Genomic DNA, 12,708 nt, shown 5'->3' with positions numbered 1-12,708 from the left:
CAGCTACTTATAGTCCTGATTGGTGCACCAGTGAGAGTCTACTTATTACCCGCATGGCCAGCCCAGTAACCAGCAAATTTGTTGGACAGCTTAATGAAGATGTCATCCATCTTGATATTACTATGAATCATATTTGTTTTGTAGACTCAGTTGGTGTGCCTTGTCAAACTTCACTTTTTTTCATTTTTTGCAACTTTCTTTTATGGCAATATGTAACTGGCAAAAACCAAGTTCCTTTAAGTTGCCACTTTAAAATTATTACCCAAATTTCTCTAGAGGAATAACAAATAAATATGATTTCATTCTGGTATTTGTATTTATATTATTGGCAGAAATTTTAGTAGTTTGTGTAGACATTAGTATATTAGATCTGGAAGAAACAAGTAGACTTAAATCTTGGCTTGTGTCTTTGGGCAATTTGTTAACCTTTCTGTGATTCAATTTCCTTATATATATGGAAATCAAAATAACAAAAGTGCTATGTACTTCTTAGAATTTTGTGTGCATTAAATTCAGACAGTACCAAGCATGTAAAAAGAATTCAGGATATGACAGATTTTAGTAATACTTTTTAGATGTACTTATATTTTAAATCATACAATTTACTTGCATAAGCCGTTAAGTCTTGATAAAAGTGATTTGCCTTTGAAAATTTACCATATTGTAATCTAAGTGGTTGGAATATGGCTGATCACAAGAAATCGTCCTCTTTTGATGAAGCATTCAAACCAAGATATTGTTTTGGTAGCAAAGAGTTCCGCCAGTACCTTGTGGTGATGTTTGTATCTGATGATGGAATTGTAAAATGGTTTTCAGCAAGAAAACTGCTGCTTACAAAATTTGTTAAAACGTATTAGACATTTAATTCCTGTGCGGCATGGTGTTTGAATGGTGTTATGGTCTTGGGTCAGAACACTAAGGCTAATGAGGACAGTGGTCCTGTCTATTTTATTTACAGTTGTACTGGGGCTCAGCTGGGCATCTGATAAACAGAAGAAGCTACACGACTATTTGATGACTCAGTCAATACAATATGGTTGAAAAAAAAAGGGTTGGTAATCTGACTGAGAAATGAACGTTGAGCCATGTTTGTCAACATTTTAGGGGGGTGGGAACTGAGCTTTGAAAAAAAATGGAGTTGATAAAAATCTGTGTCCTTTAGGGTCTATGATTTGCTGCATGACAGGGTGTTGGCGAGGAACTTCCCGTATGAAATACAATCTTACCTCAACTTTAATGAAGGTCAATCTTCTTGGATGGGATACTTTGGTGGACACTGTTTCTGAAGTGATTCATTATAAAATGGAGAATTTTGGCTGCCATATGTTCACTACACTGCTCACTAGCTTACTCCATCATTGATCGGATTAGCCAATGTTGCTAGAGTTGGCTCAGGCTTCGCCCTTCTGTCCTGATTCCTCTTTTTTTTTTTAATATTGTTCCTGCTGGCATCATATCCAAAGGGGTATAATAAGACTTTAATCATAGAATCACAGCTATATTTATTGTTTTCCACAGGATGTCCTTAAGCTTAATAGTTGTCCCATGCATTTCTCTTATTCAATTGATGACAACTTTTTACAAGAAGAGATGATGAGCAGAAGCTCAAGACCATGTCTTCCCTACTACACTTAACCTATGAGATTTAAATAAATTAAACAACCCTTTTCCTATAGGTACTCCTTTGTTCTGAACACTGACTGGAGAGTGACAGGGTAATTGTATGTACTTGCTTACTAAAGAACTAGCCATGGGATTCAGCTATGGGGCAATACTGTCTACCACTGATTCTTCCCAGCAGAACTATCAGGCTATTAGGAAAACAATACTCAAGGACCCACCTATTCTCCTTCCTCATAGCACAGGGAACAGTTTTCTCTTGGAATCTTGCCATGAGTAAAAACACAACTTAATAGGACTATATACTTCAAGAGAGCTACAGGTGAAACATTAAGGTTAAAGGAGTTGGAATAAAAAGTTCTGGCTTGAAAGTGCTTGAAATAGAGACATCAACCAAAGATTATTCTTGAAGAAAGATCATGGAAAGGGAACAAATGAAAGACTAAAGGAACATTTCACTATACTATACTGCAGAGTATTTTAAACAGATCTAAGACTTAGTATTTCTTCATATACAAAGTGAGAATATCAGGCCAGATCCTCAGATTTACAAGTTCATATGAATAGGGAAGATTTAGAGAATGCAAGATGAGGGACATGAGAGACAGAAGCAGAAGAGCAAAAGTTCAAGACATAATTTGGAAAGGTTGCATGATCTATGAAAGGAGCTAGGAATTAAAATAGGAAGAATGGACTCTAAAAGAATTTGTTTTCAGGAGAAAAGTGATAGATAGCCTTGTCTTCTTGAAGTCAGGGATGCACAACATTAAATGTTTGTACAAGGAACTCACTGTCTTTCAAATATTGAGGGATCTTTCGGAGCTTATAGGTTATAAGGTAGCTAGGACTACATTAGCAAGCTAGGGATTCTGTCTTGCAAGTGACCTCCTAGTACTTTTTAATTCACTGGAAATAATTAGATTCATATTTTTATTGTTGCTGGTAACACTGATCAACTGTAGCAAATACCAATATTAATTTTCCTCAAGTCCGATTTTATTTTCTTGTGGTCTAGGCAAATGGACATGATTATGTTATCTAAATCTGCTCTAGGAAGCAGTGGTTGACATTTTAGTAATTGGGAACACTTGTGATAATCACTTGTGAAGGGGTCCCAAAGGAGTCTAGTGATAGAAAGTCATCATTTTTAGTAGAAGATGCAAAACATGAAATACCCAGTAGTTTGTCTCATAGGATTTATAATGCAGTTATGAGAATCAGATTGGTTCATACATCTGTGATCAAGTATAGTACTATAGCCAGGTGCTGGTGGCTCACGCCTGTAATCATAGCTACTCAGGAGGCTGAGATCTAAAGATCAAGATCTGAAGCAAGTTCAGGCAGAAAAGCCCATGAGATTCTATTAGTCTGCTAAAAGCTGGAATTGGAGGTGTGGGTCACATGACAGAGCACAAGACTTGAGCAAAGAAAGCCAAGAGAGGGTGAGAGGCTCTGAGTTCAAGCCCTAGCATGAACACACACTCTCAAAAAGAACAGCAAAACTAAGCTGTACATAGAATGACTGACAGGGAGATTTCTAGCACTTCGGGATTCAGGGATAGAATTCTGGTCAAATTTAGGAGCCTTAATTAAGAGTTAGAAAATCAAGATATATGCCCAGATATGCCCAGATAGATTTGAATTTTGATGAAATAACAAATGATTTTCACCACAAACTGTCCCAGTGAGGGACATACTCATGAGGCATACTTAATACTTAAAGCATTTTTGTTTATCTGAAATTCAACTGTGTGTGAACAACTTATGATTTAACTAGAAACTATAATCAGGGGGAATTTTTATTAAAAACTATTGAAACTCACTAGGTAACAGTGGCTTACGCCTATATTTCTAGCTACTCAAGAAACTGAGCTCTAAGGATCATGGTTCGTATCCAGCTCAGATAGGAAAATCTGTGAGACTCTTATTTCCAATTAATCACAAAAAGCCAGAAGTAGAATTGTGACTCAAGTGATAGAACACTAGCCTTAAGCAAGAAAAAACTCAGGGATAACACCTAAGGCTCTGAGTTCAAACACCAGGACTGAACCAAAAAGCCAAACAACCTCAACAAATAACCATTCTCTTATAGCTTCATAGATAATTAGAAGAAAATACTTAGAAGAAAATGCAAACTTTAGTGGAAAGGAAGAAGTTAGCAATATATGAGAGAAGGATACCATTTACAATGGAATTTGGGAGAAAAGTGAGCTCCTGGGATTGGAGAATTCAGATGGAAGAAAAAGTTGGTTATTAGGAATTCACCATTTAATTACATGGAAATTTGAAACTAATAGGTCCAGTGACCTCTGGGTTGAAGATATGAAAGCTAAGTAGATATAATCTTTGTAAAATTTCATGGACAATTAATGCTAGAAGAAATCTTAACAATCATCGTTTCTCTCATTTACAGATGAAGAAAGCATAGTCCAAAGTCACAGAGCTTTGATCTCCCAATTCTCATGCCAATGTTCTTTCCACTTCATTATGCTAGTTATATTTTTCTTATTTCTCAAACTAGTAGTCCCAAGCCAATAATGAGCCAAACCAAGAATCTTTTGGGACCTGGTGGTGAAAAGTAACTCATGAAGTTCTTTTCTAAATTCTATCATGAGTCATTCAGATTACTTCAAACAACTCTGGAAATCTTCCGTGGGTGTTCAGATTTCTTTGTGGCCCAACTTCTTTTATTGGTCCTCCATAGGAGAAATTGCTACTGATGTCCTACAAAGTCTAAGGAGACAGTTTTCCTTAAGAGTCTTGGTAGTTGTTATTTTCCACAGACAACCAAATTCTCCATACACAGATTTGTGCCAGAAAATAATTTTCCATTTGTGTTAATGCCTTAAGCAATGACCGGCCCAAGTTGAGCACATAAAGATCTGACTTTGCTGGAAGTGTTATTGACTTAGTTACTCCATACCCCCACCCCAATCTATCTTATACTAACCTCAAAGACTCTCCCACTAGTCCTACAGACATAAGGAATCAAATGACCTTCCAAGATTAGCCTATTTTATACCTTTTCTTTTGCTGTCTTCCTTTATTTCTTTATTCCTTCCTTCCTTCCTCCCTCCCTCCTTCCCTCTCTTCCTTCCTCCCTCCCTCCCTCTTCCCTTTCTCTTTTTCTTTCTCTCTTCCTTGCTTTCTTGCCTGCCTGACTTCCTTTCTTCCTTCCTTTCTTCTTTCATATTTACTTTCTTTCTCTTTTTGTTGGCTTTCTCTTTCTCTTTCTTTCTTTCTTTCTTTCTTTCTTTCTTTCTTTCTTTCTTTATTTCCTTTCCTTTCCTTCCTCCCTTCCTTCCTTCCTTCCTTCCTTCTTTCTTTCTTTCTTTCTTTCCCTCTTTTCTTTTTTACTTGCCATTCTTGAGGCTTGAACTCAGGGGTTGCTCACTGTCCCTAGACTTCTTTTTGTTCAAAGCTAGCACTCTTTCACTGAGCTACACTTCCACTTCTACCTTCTTAGTAGTGTATTGGAGATAAAAGTCTCACAGATTTTCCTGCTCAGGCTGGCATTTCAGCTTCCTGAGTAGCTAGGATTACAGATGTAAGCATCAGTGCCTACTGAACCTACTCTATTTTTTGAGCCAACCAATATCCAAGAGTGCAGTAATCATAAGGCTAATTTTGTGTTCTCCTTTCAGATGAAAGGATGATTACTAGGAAGTAGCATCATTAATGCAATGAAATGACATAGAGACTAAATGGGAATTCCATCCCAAAAATTATCAGAAAATTGGAAATCCTGCTTTATCTGAATTCTCAAAGATATTGGTACCCGGACTTTTCTGGGTAAACTGAGCTCATGTTTCATAGCAAAGTATCTAACATGTCAGTACATAGGCTTGATCACATTCATTGGTTAATTCACTTTAAAAAATGAGTGGTTTTGGGCCAGGAGTTTGGCCTAGTGGTAAAGTTAATGCCTAGCATGCACGAAGACCCAGGTTCGATTCATCAGTACCACATACATAGAAAAAAAAGCCAGAAGTGGTGCTGAGGCTCAAGTGGTAGAGCTCTAGCCTTGAGAAAGTCCAAGGACAGTGCTCAGGCCCTGAGCTCAAGCCAGGACTGGCAAAAAAAATGAGTGGTCTTGATATTGTCCATTAGCAAATACTATCATGGACTCTAAAAGTTCTCTCTGGGAAGATTGTTGTTGAGAAATTATATAATCTCTTCCCACAATTTTTATTCATTAGGAAACTGAGAACCAGAAAGATCAATGACTTTCTCAAAAGCCAACCCTCCAGAGCCAGGCTGTGACAAAAATATCATTTCTCCTGTCTTCCTATCCTGTCTTATCCACAGATTGCTCTAACTTTGACTAAAATGACTTCACAAAATACCACCAGTACAAAACAGCTACTAAAGATTATAGCTGGTATTTGGCATTTGTACTATTAAACAAACATTAAATGGGGCTATCAACTGCCTAACACTTTCTCTTAATTTCAGACCAATAAAGTTACAAAGAGTAATTGAACAATCATACTGCTTTTCAAAGGCAAAATGGAAAACAAGGAACTGCCATGTTACAACACTCATGTGATTACTTTTCTGTGCCTATGAGATGGTTAAGTACCTTGTCAGGAACAGAGTTAAACAACTAGATGATTACTAGACAGGGATACTGCATGAGGAATTTTGAAAGAGGGGGAGGGATTTATAAAATAAATCTTTAAAACTTTATAACCAGGGCTGGGAGTTTGGCCTAGTGGTAGAGTGCTTGCCTAGCATACATGAAGACTGGGGTTCGATTCCTCAGTACCACATACATAGAATAAAGCCAGAAGTGATGCTGTGGCTCAAGTGGTAGAGCTCTAGCCTTGAGAAAACCCAAGGATAGTGCTCAGGCCCTGAGCCCAAGCCCAGGACTGGCAAAAAATAAAAGGAACTTTATAACCAGAAGCTGGATGCAGTAGCTCACGCCTGTAATCCTAGCTACTCAGAAGGCTGAGATCTGAGGATCAAGGTTCAAAGTCAGACAGGGCACAAAAGGACCTGAGGCTCTTATCTCCAATTAACCCCTAGAAAACCGGAAGTGGACCTTGGTTCAAGGATGAGGCAGTAGCCTTGAGCTGAAGAGCTCAGGGACAGTGCCCAGGCTGAGTTCAAGCCCCATGACCCACAAAAACAAAAACAAAAACTTTATAACCAGACTTAATTACCAAAGAAAAACCTCATAGCTGACTATTTCAATTAAGAGAATGACAAAAAAATAATAATATGTTGGCATTAGCTAAGATACCAAACCTTAGTACTTTCTCAAATATAGAAGACTAATAGCCTTAAGTTTCAGTTTTGTTCTTTCTTTCCCATGAAGTTCAAGGAGATCACTTGAAAAAGGGTTTGTAACAGAATAGAGACACCACGATACAACCTGATGGTTAGGAGTGGGAATTTGACTCAGTAAATATCTGGGGAGAGATGGGTCTGCTGTGAGGCCAGGTTGGAGGGCTGAAGAAGGGGGCCTATGCCTTCCAGGCAAGGAAAGCGTCAAGGTTTAGGTCTCACCTTCAATTTAAAGCACGACTGGAGATCATGTATCATGTTCAATTGTTTTCCACTGGTAACAAGTCACATTTACATGGAAATCTTCAAAGTTTGAAAATTAAATGTATATCCTATTTAACATCAGCTTGTTTCTGTGATACTACAGAGAATCAGTCTATGAGTGTTCAAAGGGTCCCTCTAAAGAGCAGCAGAAAAAAAACCCTGAACCCCAAAGTAGTTCAACGACTTGTCTATGGAGACAGTTAATAAGTGACAGAGATTTTTGTTTTAAAAAAATCAAGGTCTCCTGGCATTGTTTCTATTGGGTTATTGTTGGTCACATTTAAAATTATTTGCTGAGTTTCATGTTGAAGGATGTTCCAGAGTAAGCCATTGAGAGCATGTTACCAGTACAAGGTTTGTATTTGATTTTCCTTCCTTCCCACTGTAATACAGCCCTGCCCCAGACTTCCATTTCTATTTTTAAAGCACACGGTGGCCCAACAATGTCCATTTAGGGAATGAGTTTTCTCACTAGCAGGGAACATGTCACTGTAGATCTCCTCCACCATATCAGCATCTCTATTAAGAATGACACTCAGTTTACTGTCCTCCAGTGATGACAGATTCCTGACCATTTTTCTTCCATATCAATAGATTTCTAGGTGACTGACAGGTGCTTGTAAAGGTAATTCCTTCCTGCCAATTTTCCCCAAGTCCTCTCCTTTGCTCCTACCATGTTCTTAATCATGCTCTTAAGAGTGATTGTTCTAGAGGGACCACTCTAGAGAAGCTGATATAGTCCCTAATTTGCACTTTGCTTTCAGGACTGGGAAGAAATGAAACCTCACGGAAGTAGAGTCTGCAACAATCACATGCAGACAAAAAAAAAAAGCTAGACCCTGAATGTCAATCATAAATTGCCTACTTCTCTGCTTCTTTCCACTTCCAATAATAACCTCATGTACCTTCCTCCATATAGATATGCTTGCATGTTTATTAATAGGAAATTATTAAAACAAGAATAAGTTCTGACCAAACCCACCGGGTTGGGTCCTAGGATAGAATATGAAAATTATCTGAGATGAGCCATTTATGTTTAAAATGCATAAGGAAAGTAACTACTCTGGAGATCGATAGGTCATGCTTATGAACAGCTAAGAAATGAAAGAAAAAATGCAAAAGGCTCTTAAATGAAAAGATGCACATGCTCATACATAAGAAGAGAAATGGAAATTAAAATGATACTGCAGTTTCATTTTTCAACTTATCAGATTGGCAAAAGTCTACAAGATCAAAGCATACCCTATTTTTATGGCTTGGAGAAGCAGGTTCATTTCTTACATAGTTGGTGGGAATTTAAATTAGTACAACCCACACAGAGGGCAATTTGGTAATATCTGTCAAAATTAAACATGCAAATACCCTTTGGCTCTGTAATCTTCCTTCTGGGAATTGATCTCTTAGATAGGCATACACAGGTGCAAACCTACAAGATTGTTCATTGCAGCCTGCTTTGTAATATTGAAATATTGTCTATAAACCAGAAGTATGTTAATAGGGTCTCTAAAATGTACAATATGGCCTTTTAATATCTATCTAATGAAATAAGGTGTAGCTTTTAAAAGAAAATCCTCAAGATACCTTAAGGATTACAAAAAGAATGATGGTAATATCAAGGTCACAGTGTTTGGTGCTTTGATAAAACGGTGGTGAGGGGAAAATTTAGGAAAACCTCTAAGAGAGGGTAAGAGGCTTGGTTGTATGTGATAGACCATTATGGGAAGTGAGAAAATGGAGAAAGGGAGTAATTCTCTTTATACCTTATACTGTTTGTCTTTTGTGGCTCGACTTGCGAGGGGCTTGTGTTCTACAGAAAATAAGACCACAGACATAAGTGCTCGAATAAGCTGTTTTCAAAGTTGACAGCAGCAAGGAATAAGACTTGAGTTCAGCAAGTCATACCACAAACTGTTCATTGTGACAGGTTACAACATTGCAGAATATTTTATGGTGTCGACTTACGATGGGGCCGTGGGTTTAGTCACCTTGAAGACACTGCTGTGAAAGGTGCTGACAGCTTACTCTTGAAAGGGGTCACACTGTTTGTTCAGAAGAGTAAAACATGAGGGTCTTATCAGTTTTCTCAGCCCTTAATTGGCAGTCTAGATGACAGGTAGCCCTGCCTATTTGGGGAGAGGGGCTGAGGGCTGATTTTATCTTCAAGTATCTGGTCAAATAAATAGAACTTACTAATGCAGTAGTTTCTTGTGCATAACTTCTTATAAAACTCAAAGAAAGAAATAGAGTAGATAGTATACCTTGGCAAGTTGGTAATATTGTGCCAAAGAGCAGGTACCAGGAAAGCTGGATGGCTGTCAATGCTTGGTTGTCCACTTCTGTCACTCCTGGAGAGAGAATGCACTCACTCCCTGGAAGGAATAGTCACAGTAGCTAGTGTACTACTATACATTGCCAGGAACCTTTTGTAAATGCTAATTCATTAAAATTTTACAGCTATGATATTGGATAAATAAGACTTTTATTCACATCTTTTTAGAATAATATTTTATTCTAATGTACAGAGGGGTTACGGTTAAATAAATAAGATAATGAGTACATTTCTTGTCAAACAAGTGTCAACCCCTCCCTTCTTTTCTCCCACTTTCCCTCCACCTTGACTATTCTCCCTGCAAGTTGTAAAGTTCATTTCCAACATAGTATCAAACAAAAGAAAACAAAAGAGGCCTTCTTGTTTCCATATCTTAGAGTTCTTTTTGATTGGCATCATTTCATATGGTCACATGTACATAGCCACGGAGCTATTGTGATCCTCTGCTAGGTCTGATCCTCTAGACACAAACTAATTATTACAAATGAAGGAAACCATGGAGCCTTTGTTTCTTTGGGTCTGGCTTACTTCATTTAATATGAATTTTTTCTAAGTCTTTCCATTTCCTTATGAATGGGCCAATGTCATTCTTTTTGATGGAAGCATAGAATAACATTGGGTATGTATATAGCACATTTTCTTGATGCATTCACCTACTGAGGTGCATCTAGCTTTATTCCATGTATTGGCTATGGTCAATAATGCTACCATGAACATGGTTGTGCTGGTAGCTTTAGTGTGGCCTTGTTTGTGGTCATTTGGGTAAATGCTCAGGAGTAGGATTGCTGGATCATAGTGAAGTTCTAAGTTTAGTCTTCTGAAAACCTCCATACTGCTTTCCAGAGTGGTTGAACAAGTTTACATTTCTATCAACAGTGCAGTAGTGTTTCCTTTTGGCCATAGACCCATTAGCATCTGTTATTATTTGTTTTCTAGATTATGGCCATTCTAACTAGGGTAAGGTGGAATCTCAATGCATTTTTTTATTTGAATTTCTTTTATGGCCAGAGATGTTGAACATTTCTTCATGTGTCTATTGTCCATTTTTACTTCCTCTTCAGAGAAGTTTCTTTTTAGCCCACTTCTTAATGAGGTGGTTGTTTCTTTGAGGATTTGTTAATTTTTTTCAACTCTAGGTCTATTTTTTATATAAGGCCCTTGTTTGTTGTATAGCTAGTGAAGATTTTCTCCCAGTCTGTAGGCTTTCTATTTATCTTGCTAGCTATGTCTTTCCTGCTGTAGAACCTCTGCAGTTTAATGTGATCCCATTTATCCAGCTTTTCTTTGATTTGTTGTGTTTCTGGGTCTTTATTCAGGACATTTCAATGGATCTATTTTGAGGACATTTCAACCTGTGCCAAGGAGCCCTAGTGCGTCCTCTATCCATTCCTATAATATTTTTCAGGGCATCTGCTCTTACCTCAAGGGCTTTGATTGATTTGGAGTTGATTCTGGTGCAGGGTGATATATAAGGATCTAACTTCAGTTTTCTACATGTATATAGCCAATTCTGCCAGCATCACTTGTTGAAGAGGCTGTCTTTCTTCCATCTGTTGATTTTGACTCCCTTATCAAATATTAGGTGGCCATATGTCTGTGAGGTCATACCTGGGTTTTCAATCTTATTCCTTGGGTCCTCAGGCCTGTTCATATGACAATACCAAAGTGTTTTTTAAATAACTACAGCTATTCAAATCTTATAAAGGAGCTACACATCAGAAGTAGGCCACAATTTCCTTAACCAATGAATGTGGATTTCCATAGGCCCCAGTGCAAGCAAAATTCTCCATGCAAATTAATGCATCTTTCTTGGAGATCTCTTAGACTTGTACTATAGGTCTATTTGTGAAATGCTCAGTTCTAACAAATTAAGAACAAATCCTGCTATTTTTATTGATTTTTTGGCCTTCATATCCATATTTTAGCAATGTCTTTTGAAGTAGATGTAGATAGCTTTTCTCTATCTGCAATATTACAATGTTTTCTTTCCAAAATTGTTTCAAAAACTTATCTCATTACAATATTCTGCCATCCAGCCAAGTTGCACCAACCAAGGCATCCTTTGCCACTCTACTACCTTCTATACTTCCCTTCCCTTCCCTTCCCTTCCTTTCCCTCTCTTCCCCTCTTTTCTTCCCTTCCAGCTACTCATGTCCTTTCCTTTCCCCACATCTTTCCTTCCTTTCCTTTCCCTTTTTCTTTTCAGTGCTATAGATCAAACTAAGGGTCTCATGAATGCTAGGCAAGTGCTCTTCCACTGAATTATATCCCCAACCTAATTTCTAAATTCTGTCATCTTTGTATCCCACACATCTTTTTTAATTACCCACTTCTGTATATCTCTACCAAGATTACCATAGTGGAAGAAGTTATCTGCTCTTTAGCTTTTATTCAAGCCAACTACCCCCTACCTAATTTCACTATGTCCATGACTGATCTTCTCATCATTTTTTCTCACCAATTATTTAAAGACCTATCATGACACTGCTTAAAACCTAGTTAATAGCCTTCATTACCTTTAGACTAACAATCAATGGCCTTAATAAGAACTGGGGACCTCTATCTGTGCTGGCCTTGGGATCCTGTGGGTGATTCTTTACTTTCTCTTGCTCTTTGTATTTCAGCCACAAAGAGCATATGCTACTTCTCCATCTGGAATGCTCTTCCTCTAGTTCTTTTGAATAGCTCTAATTTGCTTTTCAGCTGTCTGCCTACATGACAGCATCAGAGTCTTCCTCAGAACTCCCAGATTGGACTGCAAGACTGTATGTGTCCTGCAAGACTTTCACCCTCCTCCTCACATTTATATTTTCTCCACTTAGAAAAGTTTTTACACCAGGTGTGGTGACTAAATAGTTATAAATAAAGACATTATAAGAACACTGTAGCAGTATATCTTCTGTTTTCACATGAACTTCATCTATTCATACTATCAGAGTCCACTTTAAAGGGGATGAAGATGCATCATGTTAAAAAAAAAAAAAGGCCTTTCAGTAACTTTGAGTTTGAGCCACACCCAAGAGGGTAGAAAGAGGAGCTGCAGACAAACAACACAGCCTGCTGTGAGATAGCTGAAGATTGGTTCCACTTCTTTCCTTGCAGGAAGAGGAAGCAATTTAAATATTATTGACATCCATAAACACTTCAGCAAAACACTTAGAGCAGTGGCAAAATTGCATATCAAGACAGAATAAAAGTGAAAA

Source organism: Megascapheus bottae, chromosome 19, assembly GCF_031878675.1.
Source record: "Megascapheus bottae isolate mThoBot1 chromosome 19, mThoBot2.hap1, whole genome shotgun sequence".
NCBI lineage: Eukaryota > Metazoa > Chordata > Mammalia > Rodentia > Geomyidae > Megascapheus > Megascapheus bottae.
Note: the sequence above shows the minus strand (reverse complement) of the source record.